Source organism: Macrobrachium nipponense, chromosome 16, assembly GCF_015104395.2.
Source record: "Macrobrachium nipponense isolate FS-2020 chromosome 16, ASM1510439v2, whole genome shotgun sequence".
NCBI classification, from domain to species: Eukaryota; Metazoa; Arthropoda; class Malacostraca; order Decapoda; family Palaemonidae; genus Macrobrachium; species Macrobrachium nipponense.
The window spans coordinates 45,337,038-45,352,037 of record NC_087209.1 but is presented as its reverse complement, the minus strand read 5'-3'; positions in this window follow the sequence as shown (position 1 = coordinate 45,352,037).

The window sequence follows — 15,000 nt, the reverse complement described above, 5'->3', positions numbered from 1 at the left end:
GAGGAGCCAATCGAAGAAGTGGAGAATGAAATTCAGGAACATGAAGCAAAAGAAGGAAGTAATATTGAATATGACGAAGAACATACAATAGACAGTGTTTTAAATTTTGGAAACATGATTGAAGACGGAATGTGCAAGCTACCATTAGTGACGAACCAAGCACAGGCATTCGTCTGAGGTTAACCAAGGATAGTGATGTACTCCTCCGAGCCGAACATGGATGAAGATAAATCAGTGCTCGGATGAACCCAAAAGTAGTTCTGAAGATGAGACAAGTCAGTTGCCTGTGAATAAAACGTTTTTAAATTAGATGAATGATGAAGAGATTCCTTCTTATATTTGGAGCCTTCACTTACCTAATTTTAGCAACTATTAATGTTAATGGTCCTATGTATGGATCATAAGCAAATTTAAATTCATTGATTTGATGTATTTTTATCATTTGGATGTAATATTTGTGCAAGAACATAATGTCAAAGAAATATCGCAACTTGAGTATGTTGAAAAGCATTGCGATATTATACTGAATCCAACTTTTTTGCTAAAGGGAGGCACAGCTATCCTTTTCAATAAAATGTCAAGAGTGAAGGTTCTGAATCATGAGATGGATGTAAAGGGTCAAATAATCAGTGTTAAATGTTCCTATAAAGGAACAGATTTCCGATTAGTAAATGTATATGCTCCTTCTGGGACAAATAAGAAAGGGAGGAATTGTTCTTAAATGTTATGCTGTATTACTTGAGAAACAATTTACGAAATTTGATCACAGGAGGCGATTGGAACAGTATAACAAGTAAGAGAGATTGTTCTAACTATGATAACCATATTAGTTCAGAAGCTCTTCAAAAGTTGAAAAATGATTTGCAGCTAAGAGATGTGTTGGCTCTTAACAAATCGTTTGATAGAGTATACTATATTAGGCATACTAATGGTTCTAGGATTGATCGTATATATGTACGAGATCTGAGAAATAATGTAACTGAATCTGAAAATATACCATTGAGTTGGTCTGATCATCAATTCTATTAGGGTTAAGATTAAGATGGACAATGATATTAGTATTGGCAAGGGATACTGGAAATTAAATACAAATATTTTAAGTCACTCTATAACAATGGAAAACTTTATTCATTTTTGGGGCAATTTGAAAGGGAAAATAGGTGATTTACAATTTCATTCAATTTTAGATTGGTGGAATTATGCAAAAGGTCAACTTAAACTCTTTTTCGTCAAAGTCTCAAAAACTAGTAATCAGGAGAGATTTGGGTTACTGAATTTGCTGAAAACAGAATTAAGGAGGAATTATTGGATCCATTCTGGCACTGCAATAGTTTTCCAAAGAGAGGAACTTAAAGAAAGAATAAATCTGAGTTGAAGAATGAAATATGTGAAGGGGTTAAGATAAGAGCTAGATTGATGAAAGAATGAATGGTGAAAAAATATCTACATATTTTGATAGGAAAAGAAAAGAAGTAGAAAACAGTATCGTTAAACTTTGTGAAAAGGAGGGTGTATATGTATCAGATACAAAGTCTATACAAAGGAATATATTTGAGTTTTATACAAATTTATACAAAGAAGAGGCTGTTGACTCTGAATTAAAATATAAATTTCTTGAAACTATAACGCTGTCATAGATGATGACATGAACTTAACCCTGAAGGCTGAATTAACAGAACGAGGTTTGGAAAGCTATATGTGGAATGCAAAATGGGAAATGCCCTGGTATGGATGGATTAGCCATCGAATTTTACAAAACTATGTGGAGTATTATAAAAAACGAATTTCTGAAAGTACTGAGATATTCATTTACTAAATTTGAAATGTGGAAAGACTCAAATAAGGGAATTATTAAGCTTCTACCAAAGGATGGAGACAAGTGTGATCTTAAACCTAACTGGAGACCTATAACCATGTTAAATGTAGATTGCAAAATTATAGCAAAGGTTGTGGCAAACAGATTAAAGTCAATGCTTTCAACATTCGTATCAAAGACAGTTTCTGTTATGTCCCTGGAAGGTCAATAAATAATTGTAACACATTGTTAGGGATATAATATACTACTTGAATAATGAGAACAAGCCTGCCCTAATAAACCTACATTGGTACAAAGCATTCGACAGGATTAATCTGGACTTTCTCTTTGAGATACTGTCCAAACTTGGATTTTCCTTAGATTTTGTAAACTTAATTAAAATGCTTTCTTGCATTATCAAGTTTTGCATTTTTAAACATGACCCCACAGCTCTTGTAGTATTTTGCCATGTTTTGTTGTATTGTTGCCTCTATGCCACTGCCTTCATTCAGGTCAAGGTAAGTGGCATTTCACAATCTCCTGGAGCAATGTTGAAATCATTACATACCCATCATGTTTAGGATTATGATGTACAGAGACTGAGGGTGAAGGTTGGCCTTCAATTTTCTTGTCTTCCTGGAACAGACACTTGCTCCAGTCGGTCAGTCCATTATGAGCTCTTGACTAAGGCTGGGGGCTATCCTTTTACCACCTTAAACTGATATACACATTCATGTATGGGCATTACAACTACGGTTCGGCCACCTTACACCTAGACAGATCATTCATCCAATGCCATTTAAGTTCTGTGTGAACTGTACAGTATACCATCCAGGTAAGTACATGAATAAGCCATGTAGAACCCGCTTACCCTTGGCTCAGTTCTCCTACACTAGCAGGCTGTCCAAATAGATCTACCAACTATATATATATATAATTTCTGGCATCTAAATGATATGGGGCTGTTAGACAGCATTTGGGACACTAAACTACTAAAATGCACCAAAGCAAAGCTATGTACGGAAGTAAAACAAGATTAGCTGACACTGAACTCCATGCTGAGTTACACAGTAGGGCAGTAGCCAATATGCCCTGGTTGTGCACATTCACTCTTTTAAAATAAAACTTAAGAGAAAACCACCTCCAAATTCAATATATGGACTTCCAAACTATTATATTGAACAGGAAGACTTTTTCCATGCCTACTGAACCATGAGGCACGATTATTTAATGCTTTTGGCTGCCATATTGGGCACTAACTTTCTTCATATATACTCTATGAAATCTTTAACAGAAATGCATGTTACTTTTGGTTGGTGACTGCCTGAAATATGGAAAGCCAAAACAAATACATAAAGACATGCCCACAGGCACATGAGTCCCATGTTAAAACCTTGAATAGGGAGTAATCTTGAAATGGCAGCCGTTTATGGAATTTTGAGTGGACGCCAAGTAAATTTCAAAAAGTGGCCTATGGAAAAATATATTTACTTAAGACATTATTTTGTCTGCTGCACTGTTAATAACTTTACTGGTTAATGAAGATGATCTCGATATTCATTAAACTTCTACAACAAAATTTATTGCCTTTATATACTATTTTATTGTCGCAGAAAAAAAACTTTCAACGTTTTTACTAATGCCTTATTATTTTGAACAGGAGTGAGAGAATACCGAATAAGATAAAAAGGGTGTACATATAACGGTCCTGGTACAAAATTTATCTAGATATAAATCACTTAATGTTCACAGGAAACGGGGGAGAAAAATCTAAGAATGTAAACTGGTATCTTTTCTATCGACACCCTTTGACATTACAGGATAAAAGTAAAAAGAAATGTAATATTCATTATTGTTAGATGAATGTAGAATATTCATCAGCTTATCTCCTGTTTATTCCTAAATTATAACAAAGACTATTCTCTATTCAACTGAAACTTTTATTGTCATCACTGAGAAAATCATAGTTAATAATGCATAGTCCGTCTCATTCGGTTTAGTTGAATTTTTCACATTCAGGTCTTATTAATATTTATACTGCTCTTGAATGAGATATAAAGGTAGGAATTTTAAATTTATTCATGTAAAAGATTAGTGATAAAAAATATGATTATTTTTAGTTAAATATGGATGAGCTTGTTCCAGTTAATCATTACTAATATCAAAAAGAAAAGGTCTCTTATTATATCACCTTCATTAGGTAAATTTAAGAGTAATACTTGCGTTAATGATTGCTTTCTATCTCACACTTGGGGTTTAAAGTTAATTTCCTTGAATAACACCATGGTATACAAAGTTTCTTTGACATTGGGATTTTGACTTTTGCATTTACATTATCAATGCAAGAGGCTCTTTAAAAGGATTTTATTAAGCTAGCATTCATTTAGTAGCACAAAATTAGTTTGTCTTAGGTAGCTGAGGAAAGAATGTATTATATTTCCATTCCTCAGGAAAAAGTTCACTGCTTTGCTGAAGAGAGAGAGCGAGGGTGGGTAACGGAATACATAGTCGGTGTGAAGCATACTTATTTTTCAGTTATCACAGTAGGGGGAGAGAGAGAGAGAGAGAGAGAGAGCATGAAATAACTCATTAAGGAGGCCTCCTTGGAGAGAGAGAGAGAGAGAGAGAGCATGAATCAACTCATTAAAGAGGCCTCCTTTGGCAATTGGGGAGGACTGCGTTGATATATTTCAACGCGAGGAAAATTAAAGTTTTACTCTAAATATGGGAACAAGACCTTTAATCAAAAGATCCTATTGAGTCGGAATAAAAAGCTCTCGGCCGTCTTACTCAACGTCTTCCTTGTTACATAAAGTGGAATTTTATTTTTTTTCGTTTTTTTTCCTGATGAACCCAAGCTCCCATTTATGTTTATAAATGTAAGTAGCTTCGAATTTTAATAGATTCCAAAACTCTGTTCAATAGATGGTTTAGGTAAATTAGAATTCTTAGCTTTGTTCGCACTTCTTGCAGATATATATATATAATATAGATATATATATATATATGATATATATATATATATATATATCTATATATATATACTATATATATATATATATCTATATATAGAATATAATATATATATATATATATCATATATATATATATATATATATATGTATATATATATGATAGATATATATATATATAGATATATATAGATATATATAGATATATAATATATATATATATATATATATATATATATATGATATATATAGTATATATATATATATATCATATATATCTATATATATATATATATATATATATATCAGCAAAAGCCACAAGGAAAATTTTTAAAAAAGAAAAACAGAGTGCCAAGTACTTTCGTGTATTTAGCCCATCTTCGGGGCACAAAGTAATACAAAACAAGTAAAAACTAGTAAGCAAGAAAGCTCCCACAAAAGCAACGTGGAAAAGAATGATATATGTATTTACAACAGTGTTGCCACTGGATCCGCATATGAATTCCGTCTGGTTCCGAGTCCCGACTGGTGGTAACGAAAAAGGCCTTTAAACGGGTAGTTGTGTAAACTTGACTTTCATTTCATGGATAACTAAAGAAAATTAGAGCAGCTATAAATTTCATCCCATTCATATTAAATGGAGCTGACAAATGTCATGATGAAAATAAATGTAATTTTCATCATTAACATTCATCACTCTAACGAAGATGATTTTATATTTTTATATATATACATTATATTTTTATATATATACATTAGAAAATACATATGTATATATATATATATATATATATATATATAGTATTGATATATATATATATATATATATATATATATATATATAATATATATATATATATATATATATATACAACAGTATATGAACGAGATAAAAAATGTTGAAATAACAAAATAGATACAGCACATAACACATCTTTAGCATGAAATATTTCAAACAATTCTTAATTTTAGCCTATCAGGCTACCAGATTCTAAACAATAATAAATATTGGGAGCATTATAATGTAAGGTCAACATATAACAATAAATTAGTGATTGATATAACAGAATAGATATACTGTAACAAAAATAAAATTTTCTTTGGCAAAAGATATCATTTCAAATGTCTCCCAATTATTACTTACTAAAAAATGCTAATATTAACGGCAAAAACTTTTCAAATACTGATTACTGATCCTAAAGTATGTCTTCCTGTTCTTCCTCAACATTCTCATGTTGTTCTGGGCTTCTTTGTTACCTTAATCATCTTCGCAGTAGGTTCGATTTGCACACAGCCACCCTCTCTCTCTCTTACGGTTTCTGACACAATTGCTAAAGCTGCTTGGTTGAGGTGGAAAAAGGGGAAAGCCTGTTCCTAGTTTTGGTTTTTATCAAATTCATCTTCGAAAATATTCTTTCGGCATCTGCATTTGACGTGGGTAGGGAAACAATATTCAGAGTAAACGTAGGCAAAAGTTTGAATTCTGGTTGACCATTTTCATTCTTTACATTTGCAAGATAAAAGGAAAAATGCCTCCGCATTATTTGATGCTTTTGTATCCTCTGGGATGTCTACATTAGGTATATGTCTCCATTCATAATCTAATTTCTGAACATCACCTGAATATATTAGTGGGACCTCCATGACAAACTTGGACAGTGTTAGCATACTTAGTAGGGCGTCATTTCTTATACCATTTGCGACAGATGGTGTACTGCATAACTGCAACCATTTCGAGTTTAAAGAAAATCTCTCCTTTATTTGAACACAAGCTGTTTCCATGAACTGTCGACACCTGTTTTCAATATCAGCAATCATTGTCTCATTTGCAGCTATATTCGGTTCTTGGAATGATTTGTGAATATTAGCACCTAAGAACACTTGATTCAAGGGGAATAAATAAAGTTTGTTTCATCACTAGGGTCAATAAACTTGAGCTGACTATTAGTAACTTTACTAGGCATATATCTAAGTACAAAATCCTAGCTTATTGAAATTGTTAAAATAAAGCAATATAAAATCTAAAAATTGAAAATATATAAGCAAATATGAGTCTTGCAAGGCATTATATATTGATTGTGAAGATGTCAATCTGTCTTCTAAATGCTTATTTGAGAAATACAAGGTGAGGGGTCGCCATCGCTCCAGTACACATTTTCTTGGAAGTGTCTTCGCTGCGTTTGAGGCACAACGGTGATTGAGTGACAGGCGCATTTAAAATTGTGATACCTGGTGCTCCTTTCTTCACTCTACTAATTAATAAATTATGTTGGCCCATAATGTTACTGGCGCCATGTGTCGCAAATCCAATCAAATTTTCTATTGGGATTTCATGTCCTGAAAGCAAGTTAATAATCAAATAAAAGAGATGTCGTTCTGTCGATCCCTCATCTTATGGCTAGACTGTATGAATGGGGCATTAGAGCTTAAACAAAGGTTAGCTAATTCTATACATATAATATCTATATTTATTGTTAAAATTTTAAGGAAATTATTTCGGACAATTCATTACAGAAATACCATGATCCCTATGATATTCAATTAATCCATATTCTTAACAGAGGCAGGTTATGGAAGACTCTGCTAATTCATATTGGGTTTAACTTGATACAGAAATGCAAGTTTTAAATAGCTATGCGCTTTCAGCATCAAAGTTATTAGATAACATTAAGATTCATTAGTACTCAGACAATAGCTGCAGCAAATACAATTGTAACAAATGGTAATGGTACGTTATTAGGTACCAACCACACATAATGTGGGATAAGTCAAGGCAAATATGGTATAGACTCGCGTGTAACAAGAGAGGTCTTAAACGGATAATTTTTCCGACCAGAGTCTGGTTCCGACAACCAACACAAGTATCAGCCAAAACTTCTAAATTAGTTACCATTTTCATACTTTATTTTGTTATTTTTAGTTGTAAATACAATTCAGTTCAACAGATATTGAAACATACATTTTATATCATAAAAATAAAAAGATATAAAAACAAAAATATATTTGTTTAACCTGATTAACTATGGGCGGGAAATTTTTTCCGTTCCAGACAGAGTAAGACGGAATCGGAAAATGAAATGATGGTGCTCGCACCGTGGATTTATTTTTCCGTCATAACCTCAAGAATTCCGCATTTTGGCAACGCTGATGTACAATAGGCCATTACAAACAGAAACAGCATTCGTCCAGATTACCCAACCACTTAACACCGAAACAAGTCAAAAGAAAGAGAGTAATTGCCCAATGACCCAGTCACTTACAGAAGAGAAAAACACTGAGGATGTCAACCAGTTTATAAAACAACTGAATTCACAATTATGAATAGTAACAATAATAACGACACTAACAACTTACCTAAAACACCAATAAACAAAAATAACGGAATGAACAGTACTATCAATATGAAATACATAAAAAAGAATTTTGACTATTACAAAACTGAAAGGATAATGTTAAAACTCACAAGAAATACATAAGAAGGAACTTGTCAGAGGCAAAAGAGATTTTATTTTGTAACGATTATATTAGTAGAAATATAATTGAATCTGCCTTTATAAAGACATATTCTGGAAAACTTTTAAATTTGAGCCCTGGTAAGTACAAATTAGACAATCTTATCATGGATAAAATAGTGAAAAGTTTTAACATTGTTCTTTAATTTGGTGTACTTGTCAACTTCCTTCTTATGTATCTCTTGTGAGTTTTATTATCCTTTAAGTTTTTGTACTAGTCAAATTCCTTTTTTATGTATTTCGTATTGATAGTACTGTTTCATTAAGTTATTTTTGTTTATTGGTGTTTTAGGTATATTGTTAGTGTCGTTGTTATTGTTACTATTCATAATTGTGAATTCAGTTGTTTATAAACTGGTTGACATAGTGTTTTTCTCTTCTGAAAGTGATTGGGTCATTGGGCAATTACTCTCTTTCTTTTAACTTGTTGGGGTGTTAAATGGTTGGGTAATCTGGACGAATGCTGTTTCTGTTGCAATGACCTTATTGTACATACATATGTAATTTTCTCCCACTTTGCTTTTGTGGGAGCTTTCTTGCTCACTAGTTTTCTAGTTTTTACGTTTTGGTATTACTTTGTGCTCCGAAGATGTGTTAAATACACGAAAGTACTTGGCACTTTGTCTTTTCTTTTTTAAAAATTTCCCTTCTGGCTTTTGCTGATAAACGAAATCATGTACTTACTTTTGTGGTTTTATAGTATATATATATATATATATATATATATATATATATATATATATATATATAGTATATATATATATATATATATATATATGTATATATATATATATATATATATATATATATATATATATATATATGTATATATATATATATATATATATATATATATATATATATATATATATATATATATGTGTATAATATATATAATATATATATATATATATATATATATATATAGATATAGATATATATATATATATATATATATATATTATATATATATATATATATATATATATATATATATATATATATATATATATACTATACTTTATGTATATATCATTGTCTGTAAAAAATAGGTTATAGTTTTATACATTCAGTACTTTAACATAACAAAGAGACCAGTGATAATTTAACAATTAGACGTATTATTACCATGATTGTACAATTAAATTAAGCATATGCTATTTTTTTATTTGTAAATTTAGTGTTATTTTTTGTGTGGTTTTTATATATATATATATATATATATATATATATATATATATATATATATATATATATATATATATCTTACACCATTTTGACAAAAATTGCACAAACTCGAAACCCTTACCTGTTGACAGTGGCTCCCTCTATCTGCAAACATGTCATTAGGCTATTAAGCTCACATAAATACAAAAATATACTATTTTGTTACCCAAAGCAGATGAATGTAAAATAGAACAAATGATTAATAAGTCATAGTGATAAAAACCCAAGTCTGCCCCACAAAGAAAACTAATAAGTTATCATTCCACTCTCCTGGCTAAGTATTCACTCCCAGGCCCAAAGTGTCAATCGTTTCATTGTATTAGTGAGGATAGAGAATCCTGTCTCTAATATCATGGAATAGAGCCCATCTGTAATAGAGATACATATAATATTAAGTAAAGAGTACACTTCACCACGTCTCGCTTTTCAAAGGCAATATTAAGTAAAGAGATATATTTCACACTTCTCTCGTTCAAAAGCAATATTAAGGAAAGAGATACATTTCACACTTCTCTCTCTTTTCAAAGGCAACTGTTTCTAAGTCATTTAAAATATGTGCCATACCTTTATGATGGGGTTTTCACCCGACACCTGGCATTTACCACCACCGACCTCTTTCCTATCACAAAAGGAATGTGTTTCTCTCGCAAGAGCCATGCTCGGTTAGATCTGTACATTCGTACAATTGAATGTACATACCTTGTCACACCTCACACCGGCCTGGCAACAGTACGAACAGACCCCAGATTAAAAATGCTTACGCACCAGATTCCTTCATTCAAGAATGGTTGCCTCTACAGCTCAATCTGTCTCCAAGCAAGACATGATAAGTAATTTTCCCTAACACATCACACACTTGTGAGATGGCTCGGCCACCTATGTCCTTTGTGCACTCCTGTTGCACACCACATCAGCAACTAATGCACAATGTATCAATTTGCCACATCATTTAGGGCTACCTCCATTGCTGGAGCCCTTGTGCCTCGCCGAATGCATAGAAGTTTAAGAACTCCTAGCACACAAATTGTGATTAGTATAACACCTTGCATGATCATTAATATTGGTATTGTGTAACATTCATTGATGAAAGGCTCATCCTCGTCACTAAGATAAGCAGAACTCGACGAACCGCACTACAGATTTGTCTAGTCAGACTTGCAATGCCAAGAAACACTTATTCTCCAAAAAAAAAGAAAAAAGAACAAATTTTACACTGACACCACATAACCACATTCCACAAACTTATCATCAGGATATCACAAAGGTGGCCCCCCCCAAAAAAAAAATTGTCATTAAATCATAACTCCCCACAACATTACCCGAATTATATAAAACCCCAATGTTACCTATTCGGCTCGTAAAACCACAGAAATTCAGCCCCAGATCCCATGCACACAGGAATTATCACATGTTTATCATCACGTTTCTCAGCTAAAACAAAAATTTGCTGTATTTCCAGCAACTTCCCACGTAAAATATTAACCCCAAAATCTTACGCCAAAACGCCTCAGATTTGTGCATAATAAGAAAAAAAAACAGTAGAAGGAAATGAAAGGGGAAAAAAACGTAAAAGCATTCTGCCACCAAATTGCAAAAAAACAGACAGCAAGAAAAAAGAGAAAAAAAATGCAATTGCAAGACCAATATATTAATCACCACTACCAATTCTTTTCAATTTCGAGAAATGTGTTAACCTCGACCGACCTGTTTTTTCCTCTAAGACTACAAATCTGTTTCCAATTTTCTCTTCAATGACTTTAAAAGGACCTTCAAACTTGGGGCCTAATTTGTAATTTAGTTCATTTCTCACATTAAGTTTTAAAAATACCTTGTCTCCAACGTTGATCTTGGGATCAGATATTTTACTATTACTCTTCTTTACCATATCTCTGGTTGTGGATTCGAGATTACGGCTGAGACAAGCATGTCTCTCTCTCACTGTGGATACCAATGCCTCGATCGTATCCTCCCCATGATGAGGTATAGCTAGCAAATCAAATGTGCCTCGTGCTGGACAACCAAACAAAGCTTCAAATGGGGACATTTTAATGGAATCACTAACCATAGTGTTAATACTATGCCTAACAACATTAACATATCTGTCCCAATTCTTATCATTACCACCTACATTTTTGCTGAGGGCCTCGAGCACTTTCCTGTTTGCTCGTTCGCACAACCCATTAGCCTCTCAGGTCTGTATGGAATAATTGTTACTCTCTGTATCCCCATGACTTCAGCTAAACATTCCAAAGTTTTGTTCACAAATTCTCTACCATTGTCGGTCAATAGAACTTTGGGTGAGCCATATCTGCAAATGATACCATTGAAAAACGCTATGGCTACTTCTTCAGCCATTTTATGCTTAAGTGAGAAAATTTCTACTATCCTTGTAAGTTCATCTATTATCACTAACAAGTACTAGTTCACATAACCTAGACTCACAAAAATTCCCCAGGATATCCATATGTATTCTCTGAAAAGGTCTACTCGGTATAGGATACGATCCTAATTTGCATGAAGTTACCCTTGCAGGCTTAGATGCGTTGCACACCATACAATTCCTTACAAAATTTTCCACATCTTTCCCCAAGTTTTTCCAAATGTATTTGGCTCGAAAATCATCATACGTTTTTTCTATTCCCAAGTTGGACTACCGAACCTGCAATAAACTATATCCAAAACCACTGGAATTAGGACTTTCAGAATTACGATCTGTGTTTTATCTCCTTTACTTTCACTGGTTTCTCAATTATAATCTAATTTTCCTAACCAATAGATTACCTTCTAACTCCAAACCCGAAAAGGCAACTGATAACGTTTCCTAACTAATTCCCTCTTCCTAACTAATTCCCCTCTAAGAAACGCTTTTGCATCTGCTAGAATCTCATCTTCATCTTACCTTTGCTCTATGAGAGATATATCCCACTTTATAGCCTCGCTAGTGACTTGCGCGACTTGGAATTCTTCCGTGTCGTGAAAACCTCTACTGAGAGCATCAGCAACTACGTTAAATTTGCCCTCTATATATTTGAGCTTTGCATCAAAATCTCTGATAGTTAAAAACCATCAAGCTCTTATAGGCGACAAATCAGGTTTATTAAAAAGATCTAATAATGGCTTGTGGTCTGTAAGAACTTCTACTTTATTCCCCATCAATAACATTTTAAAATGAACTAAGCTCGACACTATTGCGAAGGCTTCTTTATCTATGGTAGCCATTGATCTCTCGTTGCTGCCGTTTGTCCTGAACTTCCTGCTATAAAAGGCTATGGTATGGAATTTCCCATCAAACATTTGCATAAGGCAAGCACCTATACCTTCCTGGCTTGCATCAGTCAGTAATGTAAAAGGTTTGCTAAAATTTGGAAACTTCAAAACAGGGGGATTCATTAGCGCATCCTTGAGCTTTTGAAAACTCCACCTGGGGTTCCTTCCATTGAAATTGAACGTCTTCCTGCATACTAAAGTTAGGGGGAGCTGCTATACTAGAGAACGCTTTCACAAAATTCCTGAAGAAACTGGCGATACCCGGAATGACTTAATCTCTTTCTTAGATCTGGGGGTGTGAAAATTCGCTATTGCTTTGACTTTATCGTCATTTACTCTAACCCCTTCCTTAGATATGACATGGCCTAGATATGTAATTTGCTTTTTCAAGAGCAAACACTTGGCTAGCTTAATTTTCAACCCCGCTAATCTAAGCTTCCTAAGTACTTCTGTAAGCACTTCCAGGTGTTGAGCGATCATATCTGTTGCGACCAGGATGTCATCCATATACACAAAAACTTTTTTTGCCCAATAACCCGTGCAAACTGTGTTCACCAACCTGGTAAAGGTCATCGGACTGCCCGATAAACTGAAAGGCATTCACGTAAATTCATAGTGTCCCTTGGGCACTGAAATATTGGTATATTCCTTGCTACTTTCACTAAGAGGGACCTGCAAAAAACCCTGCACCAAATCAATTGAGTTATAAATATTATGTCCCCCGATTTCAACAAAAAGATCTGGTATGCACGTGACTGGATAGCGGTCAGGGATCGTCTTTTCATTTAAACGTCTAAAATCGATGCATACACGGACAGAACCGTCCTTCTTAGGCACCGCTAACAAGGGAAAGTTGTAAGGAGACACGCTAGGTCTAATGATTCCTTCTTCCTCCCATTATTGATCTCTTCTCTACCTGTTCTCTGATTTTGAAAGGTATGCGATATGCAGGAATATAAATAGATTTTGTGCCACTCTCCAAATTTACCTTATGCTCTAACACATTAGTCAACCCCAATTTATCACCTTGTAAGGCTACCGTATCCCCAAATTCTCCCAAGAGCTCGCTTATTGCTTCAACATGTTCGCTATAATCCTCATTAGCTTAAAGTTCTCTAAATATCTGTTTCCTTGATTGCATTTCTGCCTCTGAAAACTCAGGTTTCCCCTCTACTATAGCCACTAAACCAGTATCACAAAAACATGTAATCCCATTCTTGGATACACTGTTCACCGATGCCGTGCTAATAACCCCTCTAAGCCTCTAGCTATTTTCAATAACACACACATCTGTCGGTTTTTTTTCACTTTCTTCATTTGACTTTACCATAGTCTTCGAACCAGGTAGTAACACAATATCTTCGGATAAAAAAACTCTATATTTGTGGTTAGTATCTCTCCTTTCCACCACCCCATACACATTACCACCCTCAGTATCATCCCCAGCAAAGTTAGTATCAGAAATAACATCAATATTAGTATCAACATCACCATAATTGTTATCACCGTGAACTCTGATAGACCCCCCGTAATCATTTCCCATATCACCAACGTGGGTTTTAATATTACCTTTCTCTGTAACACTCGTATCATCGCTATTAATATCACCGAGCACACCTCCTTTTTCAATAATCTCCATGTCCTCCATTCTAATCACGTCATCATAAAGCAGAAACACAGGTATTCCGACTGTTATCCCATTAACACCCGCCATGGATCGAAATCTTGTCTTCTACACGCAGGATGACCCAGCAAAAGTCTGTTGCCCAACGCAATTCCTTTCATTACCAAAAATGGTTCTGTTAGTACTCTGTCACCGAGAGTAAACTGTATTTGAACACAACCCAGGGTATTTAATCTATGGGCTTGCACATCACACACTGTCTCCATTGAGGGTTGCAAAGGGTAATTGGAAAACATGGATTGATACAAATTATAGTTCATTAAATTTATAGACGCACCCGAGTCTATAAATATCGCATATCCACATCCCCTACTATTCCATAAACTATAGGCCTGGGCACTGGGGCGTCCCCCACGAGACCACAATGGCACGTACCAATCACCTGTACCCTTTTTGTTGATCGAGCTTCCAAAAATTTCGCTGATCCATTTGCCCTCTGGTTTGACCTGCCTGGGAAGTTCTCACATTATAATTACCAGAACCTTGAGGTGTAGGCTCGCATCTCTCCGTATCTGAGATGGACAAGATTGCCAATAATGATCA